The 14,254-nt window shown below is 43.4% G+C and overlaps 2 non-coding genes and 1 pseudogene across 2 annotated transcripts; all 3 read left to right on the top strand.

Moving 5' to 3' along the window:
- Positions 1-2,122: 2,122 nt before the first annotated feature.
- LOC143727473 (U2 spliceosomal RNA) lies at positions 2,123-2,305 on the top strand. Its single transcript, XR_013199502.1, has one exon. It is a non-coding gene; the product is annotated as a U2 spliceosomal RNA (small nuclear RNA).
- Positions 2,306-2,749: 444 nt separating this feature from the next.
- Positions 2,750-2,913, top strand: LOC143726616 (U1 spliceosomal RNA). Its single transcript, XR_013198856.1, has one exon. It is a non-coding gene; the product is annotated as a U1 spliceosomal RNA (small nuclear RNA).
- Positions 2,914-9,669: 6,756 nt separating this feature from the next.
- On the top strand, positions 9,670-9,839 carry LOC143727499 (U2 spliceosomal RNA; annotated as a pseudogene).
- Positions 9,840-14,254: the final 4,415 nt, after the last annotated feature.

The following is a 14,254-nucleotide window of genomic DNA, read 5'->3' as shown; positions in this document are numbered from 1 at the left end:
GGGGAGATTAAGGAAGAGGAAATTAAAGCAGCCCTTACCTCCATGAAAGGAAATAAAACACCAGGGGGTGATGGGTTGCCTAAAGAGTTTTATGGGTGCTTCTGGGACATAATAAAAAAAGACCTGGTGTTGGTATACAGAGAGGTGTATAAGACAGGCAAGCTAACTGAGTCTATGAGCTCTGGGGTTATACACTTAATCCATAAGAAAGGTGAGAAAAAAGATATTAAAAATTGGAGACCAATAACTGTATTAACAACTGATTATAAAATTCTAAGCAAATGTTTAACAAATAGGTTACTGGAGGTGATGGCAGTATTAGTGGACCCAGATCAAACTTGTGGGGTTAAGGGAAGGGCTGGTTCTTTTAATCTATTACTCATAAGAGACATCATTAGCTGGGTGGAGGAGAGGGATCTGCCTTTATGCATACTGAGTTTAGACCAGGAGAAAGCCTTTGATAGGGTTAACCATGAATTTTTATTTAAGGTGTTGGGGAAAATGAATGTTGGGGAAGGGTTTATTTCATGGGTAAAGGTCTTATACAATGAAGTACATAGCAGGGTGAAGATAAATGGGTTTTTGAGTGAGCCGATTGAACAAAGGGGAGGCGTGAGGCAGGGATGTCCATTGTCTCCACTGTTATATGTCTTGTTTATAGAGCCTTTGGCAGAAAGAATAAGGAATGAGCGGCACATTGAGGGAGTTCACATTCCAGGGGGTTTGGGTGAACGAGTAAAAGTATCGCAGTATGCAGACGATACAACTGTATTTATATCTACAGATAGAGGGCTGGAGAAAATTGTACAAATATTGGAAATGTATTGTGCAGCTACTGGCTCGGCCGTGAACTATGCCAAATCTTCTTTAATGTATTGTGGAAAATGGAAAGGAAGGAAGGAAGTGAGGCACGGTTTTTCGGTGTGTCCTACGGGAATCAAAATTCTGGGGGTTAAATTTTATCATAAAGATTCGGCTAAACTGAATTGGGAGGAAAAAATTGAGAGGGTGAAAAAGAAATTGAATATTTGGAAATGTAGAAAACTTAGTATTACGGGGAAGGGACTAGTAGTTAAGATAGACCTGTTGTCTAGTTTGATTTACTTAGCCCTAATCTTTCCAATTCCTACCAAAAGCAAATTAATTTTGACTAGGTTGGTCTTTTCATTTATATGGGGAGGGAAGTATGAACCTGTTAAAAGGGAACAGATGTACCTAGAGGTAGAAGAGGGAGGCAGAGAGGTGGTGTGTATTCCTTTAAAGTTAGAAGTACTGTACGTTTGTTTTTTAGGTAAGATACTAATGAACAATGTGCAGCATAAAGCTATGTATTTTGTAAAATTGTGGGCAGCCTTGCCATTAAGGGAAATTGTACCTCTAGATAACAGAGGACCAAAGGCTGAGAGTAGACCTTGGCAATATGAAAAGTTAATTTTGTTCTTAAGAGCCCATCCAGAGTGTGTAAAGGAGGAGCTACTAAAAAATCATAAACAATTATATCAAGATTTAAAGGGAAAAATGGTAGTAACACAAAAAACAGAATTGGGAAAGAAAAAAGTTAAGTGGAAATGTATTCAACATAAAGATTTAAGTAATGGAAGGAAGGATTTGAATTGGTTGACTGCATTGAACAGATTACCGGTGAGAGAAAGACTATATAATCAGGGATCCACATGTACCAGAGGTTGTCCAAGGGGTTGTCCAGGAGATGAGACTCTGCAACATGTTTTTTGGGAATGTTATCTAGCCCATTGCTTCTGGAAAAGAATACAAAAATTGTTAAGGGTAGTAAGAATAGATATTGTTTTGAATTCTGATTTAATTTTGAGAGGAGAAGGGTTGGGACAGTCGGAAAAAGAAGAGATAATCTGGTGCATAATAAGTATTGGTAAAGAGATATTGTGGGATGAAAGGAATGCTCAAGTAAAAAAGAAAAAAGAAGGTAGAACATCAAAACAATTGTGGTATGAGTTGAAATACAAAGTGTTAATGGAAACTAAAATGTGGGAAATAATAATGGAAAAAGAGAAATATATGGTTTTGTGGGGTGAAGTGGAAAAATATTGTAAATGAAATATTAGAATCTGTTCTTAATAAAAAAAAAAAATAAAAAAAAAAATAAATAAATAAAAAGAAAATTAAAAAAAAAAAATCTGTTCTTATCAGTTTAATATCTGATACGTGCCCTACCCGGGCACCATATATTAAATTGATTTTTGGAACTGGGAGATGGAACAGGGGCTTGCTCCGTCCACTCCACGCATCGACCCGGTATTGCAGTACTTCTGGGAACGGTGCACCCCCCAAAACTGCGTTCAATGAAAGAGATGTTTTAGTCTTGTGTGGCAGCAGGTGTTAATGGAAGTAACGTATATTGCTGTGTATGGGTGCTTTAAAGCTGTTGTAGGTGATCATATGCTATACAGGTAATGGTGGTGTGAGAGGGAAAAAAACGGGAAAAAAAACAACAACTCTGTTCTGATCTCGTGTAACATCTGATTCGTCCACTATCCGGTGACCACGTGTGAAATTGATTTTTGGCTCATGGATCCGGAGCATGAAAACAACATCATCCACAACAACAACAGCAAAAGAGCCCGACGCTGCAGATTTTTGATGTCTCTCTCTTATCTCTTGGAGTTTTTACGAATGAGCTGATGAGTCGAATCAGGTGTGTGTTTGATTGTCCGACCGTTGGTGAGGATTGCGGAGAGGGACAGGGTGCCTCTGACGGGAGGCCTGGGAATTCATACTTACCTGGCAGGGGAGACACCATGATCAGGAAGGTGGTTCACCCAGGGCGAGGCTCGGCCATTGCACTCCGGTTGTGCTGACCCCTGCGAATTCCCCAAATGTGGGAATCTCGACTGCATAATTTATGGTAGTGGGGGACTGCGTTCGCGCTCTCCCCTGGACACACTGGTTAAAAGAGCAGATTGTTCTAGTTCCTCTTCTTCTGGTAGTAAACGACCTAGGAAGTCCAGAGAATTGAACTGCAGTGGTTGATCGAGAGATGTAAAACTCTCAACCTAGGACCAGTCTGCAAAAGTAGGGCTGTTTTTTAGGTTTTTTTTTCCTTCATTCTTCAAATAATCTCCATTATTCAACCAGCGCTTTGATTGGCAGCAGTGGTCCTAGAAGCAAAGTTGTTCCGAATGAGGAGTTCTATCATGTGGTATGAATACCTTGTGCATGTGTGAAAAATCACCTGACATACAGTCGCCTATGGCCGTATTCATGTTGTTGTTTTTACTGTTTACAGCGCCACCAAGTGGCCAGTCGCCACATCCCTTTTCACCTGAGCACAGGCTGAGCCCGTGCACAGGTGTACCGACTTGGGTGTAATTGTCTCATTCCGTTGGAGAGTTATGGCCATTTAAGTAAAGCCCGCCTCGCCCACTCCCAACGTTTTGGCGTCCCGTCGCCAACGTGAATCGAAATTCCGACTTTTTTCCCCATCGCTGTCGGCAATCAGACTCCAGGGAATCTTTCTGCACCGGTTTGGGTCAGATCGGGCGAAAGACCTAGGACTAGTGTGCAAAAGTAGCTTTTTCACAAAATCCCAAATACCCGAAAATCTCGCCAGCGCAACCATCGAATCCGAGGCCTGCGTCTTGTTCGGCCCGAGCCAAGGATTCCGGTGATGTAAGACACTTGGGTCTGCGACGGACGGTTCAGGAGTTACGAGGCATTTCGTACTTCTGATCGCTGCAGCGCCACCTTGGGGCCGATTGGGCCGAGCCTTGGTGATGTTGTAGACCGGGCGGGTACTACCATCCCTCAAGAGTTTCAAGTCTCTACGACGTACGCTTTGGTCTGCCCGCTCACTTTTAGGGCAGAATGTTTGTTGGTCCAAAATCCCAGGTTGCACTCCAAAGTGTCGTGTTGTGCGCTCTGCTGTGATCCATTTTCGGTGTCAACAGTCAAGCTGAGCTTGTTTGCTGTGAGCTGAGCTTGTTTGTTGGCGACCTTTAGACCCTCTCGCCACGGCCCAGGTGGGCGTGGCCTTTGACGGCTCCCCCGCCTCTGCGTCGTTGTGTCATCGCTTCTTGGCCTTTTGGCTAAGATCAAGTGTCTTGCCAATCGGCAGTGTTGCGATCGCCTCTTTGTAAGTTTTTGGGTTGTGTTTTTTATAGCACTTTCCTACATCTTCAGGGAGGTATATTGTACTGCTCACAGCTGTATTTTTTTACTATTTATTGTCCTTTTATTGTGTTGTTTCTGTTGTTTCTGGAGGAGTTTTTTTTATTTATTTTTTTATTGAGAGAACCTGTCTTAAGGTAAGTCTTTTACCATTGGATCACTGTTTTAAACTTTTACTGTTTCTGAATAGTCACCTTTAAGTATCTTTTAAAACTGTGGGTGCCTCCAACATGTCGGCTGCCCGTGCCGGCATGCGGAGGCACCACAGTGTGTGTTTTAGTTTTTTAGAAAAAGAGGGAAAGCTGGTGGAAATATCTAGATTAGACTTTTCTAGGAAATTGATGCAGAAATGTTTAGAGTTTACCCCTGTTGATCTGAATTGTATTCTGACCCTGCCTTTTAACAAAGGCTTTGATGTGAGTTTTAAGAATGCAGCACTGTTAAATGACTTCTGGCAACGTTTTGACACACATAAGACCCAGTTCTCCATGTTTAAAGTTGAGAAACTAACTGATAATACGCAAAAAGTGGTTATTGTGAAGATGTTCAATGAGACTGTAAACGGAGAAGATGTTTGTACATGGCTGGGAAGATTTTGCACTGTGAGGGGCCAGGCTATGAAGGTTTATGACGAAGATGGCATTTGGAATTGTTCATGGAGGGTCCCAATTAAACAATGGGAAGACCCCCAGAGCTTCCAAGGTCTGAGACATTTACCACAAATGATAGTTCTTGGCGAAAACAGGGGCTATATTCATTATCAAGGAATGCCCAAACTCTGCCGGCGATGTGGGGAGTTTGGACATCTTGTCGAAGCATGCCAGAAAGTATTTTGTAATAAGTGTAGAGAAATTGGACATTCTTTTGAAGAATGTCCAAATGGCAGAAAGTGCAACCTTTGTGGAGACTATAATCATCTCTACAGAGACTGCCCTAAGTCATTTGCCAACAAAGTTAAAACACACAAAATGGCGGCCGAGGAAATCAAACCAAAAGATAACGAGGGGGAGGAGAGAAAAATTTCAAATCTCCCGCCAAATCTTGTGAGTGGTGGAGAAGGGACAGATGACAGAGGAAATGAGGGGGTGGACCTAGGGAGAGAAGGGGTGGAGCAAAATCCAATCTTCCCGCCAAATCACACAATTGGAGCAGATCAAAATGAGGAAATGGAACTTCACCAAACACTGATTAACCATGAGACCGAGTCAAGTGAACAGAGCAAAGATGGAGAGGGGAAACAAAACAACAAAGAACAGGAAGAAGGAGCGGAGGAAGAACAAGGAAAAAACCCAAAGGAAAATGAGGTAAGTAATGATTTCCCAGGTGTTCAATTGATAGGAAAAAAAAGGAATGCCCAATCCCCCATTGAGGAGAAAAATGGGAAAAGGGACCGAGTGGGACAGCTGTCAGAGTCTTCCTCATCCGAGGATTTGAATCGGCTTTTCCCACTCGACTCCCCAAACGAAGTATCCTTTTTGTCAATAGAACTCCAAACATCCACCCCTAGGGCCAGCTCAAGGGGGAAACAGGTTCAATCCCCTGATTCTCCAAATATAGAAAGAAGGGAAGAGCTTGGTTCACAGAACACAGATCTCCTTTTTTGATTTTTTTAGTTAATTTATAGGTCTACCAAAATGTCTCACCTGTCTTTTTTAACTGTTCTGCTCATGACACTCACACTCTCTACCCTAAATGTAAGAAGTGTGCGGTCACAACTGAGAGCAAAAAACATTTTATCCTTTTTACAAACTCAAAACTGTGATATTTTGCTTTTACAAGAATGTGCTTTACCTTTTATGAAAAACTATAGGAAATGGGAAGAGCAGTGGCCCCACTCAACATCCATTTGGAGTGGCTCCAACCATAATAAAGCAGACGGAGTAGCGGTTTTAATTAAAAATCCTCAGCTTGTGGTGAAGGGGAGCACAGTGGTGAGAGATGGGCGAGCTCTGTTAATACATCTGTCCTTTTTAGGACATGATTTTAATATACTAAATATTCATGGTTTTACAGACAAAAATGACAGGAATGACCTTTTAGAAGACGTGCAGTCCCACCTTTTAGGGAGGGCCCCGATTATTTTAGCGGGGGATTTTAATTGTATTCTAAGTAAAAGTGATAAGAAGGGGGGTGGAGAAGATTTTAAAGTAGATAAAACATCTATTTTATTGCAGAAGATAATAAAAGATTTTAAATTGACTGACTGTTTTAGAACCATGAATCCTGGGGAGCAAGGACTCACCTGGTTTAGTGGTGATGGCACCAAAGCCTCCCGTATTGATTATATTTTTACACGGGACCTCGTACCAGTAGATGCTAAATTAACTCCCGTCTTTTTCTCGGACCATGCTATGCTTTCTTGCACCCTCTCATGTCCCACAGGTGTGACGACAGGCAAAGGCCTGTGGAGGCTGAACTGCTCCCTGTTGGAAGACACAGACATTGTAAAAGAATACAGGGAGCAGTTCAGACAATGGAAGACCCTAAAAGACTTTTACGATTCACATGCACATTGGTGGGAAATGGTGAAGGGAAAGACTAAGACTTATTTTAAACAAGCTGGAAAAAAGAAAAAAGATAAAGAGAGGAGTTGCATGGTGGGACTGCAAAAACGATTACAGCGGTATTTTAACCTTTTGAACCAAGGATTTGATTTTAATGAAGATATTCGCCAAGTAAAAAAGACAATGGCCGACCTAGAGGAGAAAAGAAATAAAAGTATCATTTTACAAAGTAGAGAAAAGGAATTAGAAGAAGGGGAAAAATTTACAAGCTACTTCTTCCGCAAAATAGTGAATAGAGGTGGGAGTATGGTGGGTGTAAAAAACAAAGAAAATAATCTTATAAATAGCAAACAAGGTATTTTAAAGGTGGTTGAAGAGTTTTACGAAGAATTGTATGAAGAGAAAGACATTGAGGATGATATTTTAAAAGAGGTTTTAGAATTAGTTGACAAAACAATTAAGGACAATGTACCCCTGACAAAGGATTTTAACATGACAGAAATGGAAAAATGCTTAAAACAATTAAAAAAAAGGAAGTCACCGGGGGAGGATGGCCTCCCGCTGGAATTTTATCAGACCTTTTGGGATATTTTAGCGCACGACCTTTTAGCTGTTTTTAACGAATTTGAGGACTTGGACAAACTACCAAATAGCTTCAGGACTGGGATAGTCACACTTTTACATAAAAAAGACCAAAAGACTGACTTAAAAAACTGGCGACCTATAACTCTTTTAAATGTGGACTGTAAAGTATTTAGCAAAATTTTAATGGGTCGTATGTCTTCGATTTTAGGGGAGGTGATCCACCCGGATCAAACCTGCGCAGTCCCTGGGAGAAAGATCACGGACAGCCTCACTCTGATGAGAGACACCATCTGTTACGCGAGAGACAGAAATATTAGACTCGCAGTTTTAAATTTAGACTTTGAAAAAGCGTTTGATCGGGTCTCGCACCAGTACTTATTCCAGGTACTGCAAAAGATGGGTTTTCCGGGGAGATTTGTAGCTTGGGTGGAACTGCTATATAGGGGGATAACCAGCAGGTTCTTGGTAAATGGGCATTTGACAAAAACAGTGGACGTTTGCTGTGGTGTCCGTCAGGGATGTCCATTATCTACCCTCCTATATGTCGCTTGTATTGAGCCACTAGCGCAGGCTTTGAGAAAGGATAAATGGATCAGGGGACTGACTATCCCAGGGACCGGGGGCCTGACAGCAAAGACAGTTTTATATATGGACGACGTGAATCTTTTATGTACAGACATTTTATCAATCCACAAGACCATGGACCTGACTGACTGGTTCGGGAGGGTGTCGGGAGCTAGATTAAATAGATCAAAAACACAAGTACAATTTTTCGGACCGTGGGGACCTGGAGAAATAGAAAACACAGAACTCGAAGTTAAAAAGACGGGCGTAAAAATACTTGGGATTAAATTCGACAAAGAAGGAGGGGGAAAAGAAAACTGGCAAAATGTTTTGGCCAAAGCAAGACAAAGATTAGGTTTTTGGAGATTGATACAACTGACAATAGAGGGTAAAGTTTTAATCATCAAAGCTGTGATTTTACCATTATTTTTATTGCTGTGTTCTGTTTTTATCCCCCCAGATGGTTCCTTCTAGCTATAGACCGAGAAATCTTTCGCTTCCTATGGGGAGGAAAATGGGAAAGGCTGAAAAGAGAGGAGATGAAGAAAGCCCCAAAAAACGGAGGGAAAGGAGTACCAAATTTTTATTTGTTTTTAGGGGCATACTACACTGCACTCCACATAAAATATGCCACAAACAAAAACACGGAAAATAAAACCACAGCCATGAGTCGCTTTTGGATGGGCTCGTATCTAAGAGCCCTGCAAATCTTACCCAGAGATCATACAGTACCAGTTGCCTTTAAACTATCTCCAGCACATGTCTGCATAAAGAAGTTTTTAAAAAAATTCCTTTTAGAAGAACAAGAAGTTCAAACCTTGATAAATCATCGTCTTCTTCTCTCTGTTGTGCAGGAACAAGAGCAAGTGAGCCCAGTGCATGGGCTCAGCCTAAGTGAAGCAAAAACAGTTTGGCAGAACGTGTCTCATCCAGCCCTTCGGAACAGACATCGGGACCTGGCATGGATGGCAGCCCACGAGATTCTCCCGGTCAGGGCCGTGATGCATTCCCGGGGCATGGCCAGGATATCTACGTGTCCACAGCCCGGGTGTGGCGCGCCCGAGACTGTGAGGCACGCGCTCTGGGAATGCAGCGCCGTGAGGGACCTGTGGGCGACAGCTGGTCCCCTGCAATTCCCGTACCTACCAGCAGGGGGGGTCCCAGACTACCGGACAACAGTAGGATTGGTGAGCCAGGAACACGTGCCAGCATAAAACTACATCAAATGCTGGCTCACCATGAACTGTATTAAAGACGCTATTTGGACCTCCAGAAACCTGCTGGTGGGAAAGCGCATGCAGGTGTCCCTCCACACCACTAAAGAGCTGGCAAACTTCAGGCTGCAGGAGTACACCGCATGTTGCCATTCGGACGTGGGGACCAGAGCTTCACAGGAAAAGGTCCCCTCGGCCACGAGCCCTGACTGCCCGTAGATGCCCCCCAACTTTAACACCAGGCGGAGCAGCGGAGCCATGGTTTAAGAGGATCTCCTCTGGCCCATGGGCCGGGTCTCGGGTTCTGTTCCGAGGGATGGATGGGACTTTATAAAAATTTTAAACCCCTGTAGATTCAAAAAGATAAGGTTCCCTCTTTTGTTTCTTGCACAAGGAGAGGACTCTGCTTTATTTATCTATTTATGTTTTTATCTATCTTTTAATATTTGCTTGGAGATTGTTTTGTACATTTTTATCCATCAAGAGCCCTTTCATTTTCTAGAAGTTTTCTTTGTTCTCTGTTTGTGGTTTTATTGTTCCACCTTTTAACACTAAATTTCTACAAATGTATGTATTTCCGGTTGAATTATTTTTAACAAAGAGTAAGATGGAACAAATACCATTTGTTGAGAGGATGTAAAAAATGTACTGAGACAATAAAAACTTTTCAAAAAAACAAAAAAAAATCAGTTTAATATCTGATACGTGCCCTACCCGGGCACCATATATTAAATTGATTTTTGGAACTGGGAGATGGAACAGGGGCTTACTCCGTCCACTCCACGCATCGACCCGGTATTGCAGTACTTCTGGGAACGGTGCACCCCCCAAAACTGTGTTCAATGAAAGAGATGTTTTAGTCTTGTGTGGCAGCAGGTGTTAATGGAAGTAACGTATATTGCTGTGTATGGGTGCTTTAAAGGTGTTGTAGGTGATCATATGCTATACAGGTAATGGTGGTGTGAGAGGGAAAAAAAACCAACAATTCTGTTCTTATCTCGTTTAACATGTGATTCGTCCACTATCCGGTGACCGCGTATGAAATTGATTTTTGGCTCATGGATCCGGAGCATGAAAACAACATCATCCACAACAACAAAAGCAAAAGAGCCCGACGCTGCAGATTTTTGATGTCTCTCTCTTATCTCTTGGAGTTTTTACGAATGAGCTGATGAGTTGAATCAGGTGTGTGTTTGATTGTCCGACCGTTGGTGAGGATTGCGGAGAGGGACAGGGTGCCTCTGACGGGAGGCCTGGGAATTCATACTTACCTGGCAGGGGAGACACCATGATCAGGAAGGTGGTTCACCCAGGGCGAGGCTCGGCCATTGCACTCCGGTTCTTCAAATAATCTCCGTTATTCAACCAGTGCTTTGATTGGCAGCAGTGGTCCTAGAAGCAAAGTTGTTCCGAATGAGGAGTTCTATCATGTGGTATGAATACCTTGTGCATGTGTGAAAAATCACCTGACATACAGTCGCCTATGGCCGTATTCATGTTGTTGTTTTTACTGTTTACAGCGCCACCAAGTGGCCAGTCGCCACATCCCTTTTCACCTGAGCAAAGGCTGAGCCCGTGCACAGGTGTACCGACTTGGGTGTAATTGTCTCATTCCGTTGGAGAGTTATGGCCATTTAAGTAAAGCCCGCCTCGCCCACTCCCAACGTTTTGGCGTCCCGTCGCCAACGTGAATCGAAATTCCGACTTTTTTCCCCAATCAGACTCCAGGGAATCTTTCTGCACCGGTTTGGGTCAGATCGGGCGAAAGACCTAGGACTAGTGTGCAAAAGTAGCTTTTTCACAAAATCCCAAATACCCGAAAATCTCGCCAGCGAAACCATCGAATCCGAGGCGTGCGTCTTGTTCGGCCCGAGCCAAGGATTCCGGTGATGTAAGACCCTTGGGTCTGCGACGGACGGTTCAGGAGTTACGAGGCATTTCGTACTTCTGATCGCTGCAGCGCCACCTTGGGGCCGATTGGGCCGAGCCTTGGTGATGTTGTAGACCGGGCGGGTACTACCATCCCTCAAGAGTTTCAAGTCTCTACGACATACGCTTTGGTCTGCCCGCTCACTTTTAGGGCAGAATGTTTGTTGGTCCAAAATCCCAGGTTGCGCTCTGCTGTGATCCATTTTCGGTGTCAACAGTCAAGCTGAGCTTGTTTGCTGTGAGCTGAGCTTGTTTGTTGGCGACCTTTAGACCCTCTCGCCACGGCCCAGGTGGGCGTGGCCTTTGACGGCTCCCTCGCCTCTGCGTCATTGTGTCATCGCTTCTCGGCCTTTTGGCTAAGATCAAGTGTCTGGTCCTAAGGTAGAGACAGCGATCGCCTCTTGTTGGACTTGGTCTCGTGTGTTGCATGTCACACGGGACGCACACCCTTCAGGAGGTACATTGACAAGCGGCTTTTAATTGACGACTCGTTCTACGAGGAATCTTCTGGTTTTAAGGTAAGCAGGTTTTAATTTATTTATTGTATATTTATTGTTGGGTTTTAGCCGCAGCAGGCTAGTGGTGCCTCCAACATGTCGGCTGCTCGTGCCGGCATGAGGAGGCACCACAGCGTGTGTTTTAAATTTAAAACAAAAGAGGATGGCACTCTCCAGGTCATGTCCAGGCTGGACTTTTCAAGGAAGTGCATCCAACAGATTCTTGGTTTTAAGGTTGCGGACATAAACTGCCTGTTGACTCTGCCCCTGAATAATGGCTTTGATGTAAGTTTTGCTACTGCTTCCTTGCTAAGTACTTTTTGGACTCGGTTTGAAATGTGTAAAGCCAATTTCTCCATGTTCACTGTGGAAAAACTGACTGATAATTCACTGAAAGTTGTGATTGTCAGGATGTTTAATGAAACAGTTAGTGGAGAAGACATTGCTGTATGGTTGGCAAGATATTGCTCTATTCGTGGACAACCAGTTAAGGTTTTAGATGAAGACGGTATCTGGAGCTGTGCGTGGAGAGTGCCCATTAAACAATGGGCAGATCCCAACAGCTACCATGGCCTGAGTCAAATACCTTCAATGATTGTGTTGGGAGAGAATAGAGGCTACATCCATTATCAAGGGATGCCCAAGCTATGCCGCAAGTGTGGTCAACTTGGACATCTCGCCGAGGCATGCCAAGAAGTAGTGTGTAGGAAGTGCAGAGAAATTGGGCACACTTTTGAAGAGTGCAAAAATGGCAGAAAGTACAACCTCTGTGGAGAATCATCCCATCTCTACAGAGACTGCCCCCAAAGTTTTGCCAACAAGCTAAAAAGCAACAAAATGGCCGCCCCACCCAAAGAACGAACGATAAAGGAGCGGGCCCTGAGGTTTGGGCGGGAAATTCAAATCCCCAGCCAGCCTCAGGGATTGGACAGGAAGAAGGAAGTGGGGCGGCCACAGGGGCGGAGTCAACTCGAGCAGCTGGTCAGGGGGAGGAAGCCAATCCTCAAAATGATAATGGAAAAGAAGAGGTGGAAGATAAAGAGGGGGAAACGGCTTCCTCCCTCGTAACCGTGTCTGAGGCTAGTGGGTCAACTAGTGGGAGTGAGACAGATTCTTCTCTTCCCAATGCTCAAGTGCAGAAAAGAACTGCGAGATCTCCTCTGGTTCAAACAGAGGAGAAAAAGTGCGAGTAGCGCATCGGCTAGATAGTTCCCCCATGGAAGATCTAGACCGTATGTGGCCCGCAGAATCTCCTAATGAAGTATCCTTTCTGCATTTTAAGCTAAGAACATCGTCGCCAAAGGATTCGCAAGAGTTTCTCTCTGTGAGCCCTGAGGCGTCGAGCACTTGCCCCCTTGATCCCAGGTTTTCTGGGGAAAAGGAAAGGCAAGTGCAACAAGAAATAACCTGATTTTAATTATGTCTCTGTAGTCCTTTTGTTGCTTTTAAATGTCTCATACCTTTTTAACCATACTGCTCATGGCTCTCACTATCTCCACAATCAATGTGAGAAGTGTGAGGAGCAAAATACGAGCACAGAGCGTCCTATCCTTTTTAAAAACTTTTAAGTCAGATGTGTTTTTATTACAAGAATGTGGTCTGCCTTTTTTAACAAATTACAGGAAGTGGGAGGAGATTTGGACCCCAGGAGTTTCCGTTTGGAGTGGGTCCAATTTTAACAAAAATGACGGTGTTGCTATTTTAATCCAAAACCCCAATATCTTGGTGAAGGGCAGCACTGTGGTGAGGGACGGGCGGGCGATTTTAGCTAATCTGACTTTTTTAGGTAAGGATTTTAACATTTTAAATGTGTATGGTTTTACAGATAAAAACAACAGGTTTGAGCTTTTAGAAGACCTGCAGCCCCACATGTTAGGTAGGGCTCCCCTAGTGGTAGCAGGGGATTTTAATTGTGTTTTAACCAAGAAAGACAGGAAGAGGACAGAGGATTTTAAAGTTGACAAAACATCGGTTTTATTGCAGGATTTAGTTAGATATTTTAAATTAGTAGACTGTTTTAAAGCAATGCATCAGAGAGAGGAGGGCTTCACATGGTTCAGTGGTGACGGCGCCAGAGCCTCTCGCATTGACTACTTTTTTACACGGGACTGCCTGCCAACCGATGCAACATTAACCCCCCTCTTTTTTTCAGATCACACAATGCTGTCATGCACCCTTTCACTGCCCACCGGTTTGACTGCAGGGGGAGGGCTGTGGAAGCTGAACTGCTCCCTTTTGGAAGATAAAGACGTAGTTAGTGAGTATAGGGAGCAGTTCAGCCAATGGCAGACCCTCCAAGACTTTTACGACTCACGTGCACAGTGGTGGGAGATGGTAAAAGAACGGACGAGACAATTTTTCAGAAAGATAGGGAAAATCCAAAGGAACAGATTAAATCGACGCATGATGGGGCTGCAAAAACGACTACAGAGATATTTTAATCTTTTAAACGATGGGATCGATTTTAGTGAAGAAATTAAAGAAATAAAGCAAGAAATGTCAGTTTTAACCGAAATTCAAAGCAAAGGTGTCATTTTAAGGAGCAGGGAGAGGGAGATTGAGGAAGGTGAAAGGTGTACCAGGTACTTCTTTAAAAAAATTATTTCACGGGGTGGGGCAATCACTGCTTTGAAAAGTGGAGGGAGGGAGGTTTACACCACAAAAGAAATTTTAAAGGAAACTGAAGTATTTTATGAAAACCTATACAACACCAAAGAAGTTCACAATGACACATTAAGGGAAGTTTTAGAGTTTTTAGAAAAGAAAGTTTATGGCGAATGTACAATTTTATCTCAAGATTTCAACATTTTAGAAATTC

Source organism: Siphateles boraxobius, unplaced genomic scaffold, assembly GCF_051911475.1.
Source record: "Siphateles boraxobius isolate OS27281-9 unplaced genomic scaffold, OSU_SipBor_1 77, whole genome shotgun sequence".
NCBI classification, from domain to species: Eukaryota; Metazoa; Chordata; class Actinopteri; order Cypriniformes; family Leuciscidae; genus Siphateles; species Siphateles boraxobius.
Note: the sequence above shows the minus strand (reverse complement) of the source record. Positions and strands in the feature narration are given on the sequence as shown.